The sequence below is a fragment of the Chenopodium album genome, chromosome 9, assembly GCF_948465745.1.
Source record: "Chenopodium album chromosome 9, dcCheAlbu1.1, whole genome shotgun sequence".
NCBI classification, from domain to species: Eukaryota; Viridiplantae; Streptophyta; class Magnoliopsida; order Caryophyllales; family Amaranthaceae; genus Chenopodium; species Chenopodium album.
Genome location: NC_137842.1, coordinates 42,531,433 through 42,532,307, shown reverse-complemented (window position 1 = coordinate 42,532,307; position 875 = coordinate 42,531,433). Strand labels below are relative to the sequence as shown.

At 40.6% G+C, this 875-nt stretch overlaps 1 pseudogene; it reads left to right on the top strand.

The window, feature by feature from the left end:
• The first annotated feature begins 396 nt into the window (after window positions 1-396).
• Window positions 397-494, top strand: LOC145560954 (small nucleolar RNA R71; annotated as a pseudogene).
• Window positions 495-875: the final 381 nt, after the last annotated feature.

Sequence of the window (875 nt, the reverse complement as noted above, 5' to 3'; positions counted from 1 at the left end):
CATCCATTTTGCATATTATTTGAAGTTGAAAGAGGAGTAGAGTTTGAAGATGTACCTCTCCCCTTATTGCGGGAGGAAAGAATAGGTGCTTGTGAAGAAACACTCTCAAACTTTGCCTTAATTGAGGTCCTATACTTTCCTAAGTTTAAGCTTTCTGAGGACAAATTGTTAATGGAATTGTTATGGTTGATTGAATAAACCGTTAAACCACTCTTGCTCATGGACTCTCTCTCACCTTCTTGCCAATCCATATGGTATCTCGCCACATCTTCAATTAGATCCACCACTTCATCTTCCATTTTATTTATGATAGGGCCTCCGGCACCGGCATCCAAGAAATACTTGCCTTGAGGACTCAAACCTCCATCGAAAATTTGAATGATTTGATAGGTAGGAATCCCATGATGTGAGCACTCTCTTTGATACTCCTTGTACCTTTCCCATGCTTCATAAAGACTTTCACTTGGCTTTTTCTTGAAACTTTTAATGAGGGCTCTTGCTTAGGCTGTCTTCTTTTGTGGATAAAAAACAGGATAGGAATTCCTTTATAACCTCATCCAACGTTCTCAAAGAATTAGGCTTCACCTCCTTGTCTAACCACTCTAAATCACGCCCGATAAGAAAGAAAGGCAAAGCTTAATACGGATGAATTCTTGAGAAACCCCGTTCACCCTGTGTGTGTTGCAATATTTCTCAAATTCCTTAAGGTGATTGAGAGGGATCTCATGCTTTGCATCATTATATTAATGCCTCTCCATCGAAGTGATCATTGCCAGCCTTATCTCGAAGTCATTTACCAGTGTCGTTGGTGGAGCAATCCCACTTTTAAATCTATAAGCTCCGGGAGTTCCCAACTCCTTCAAAGCTACCCTTGG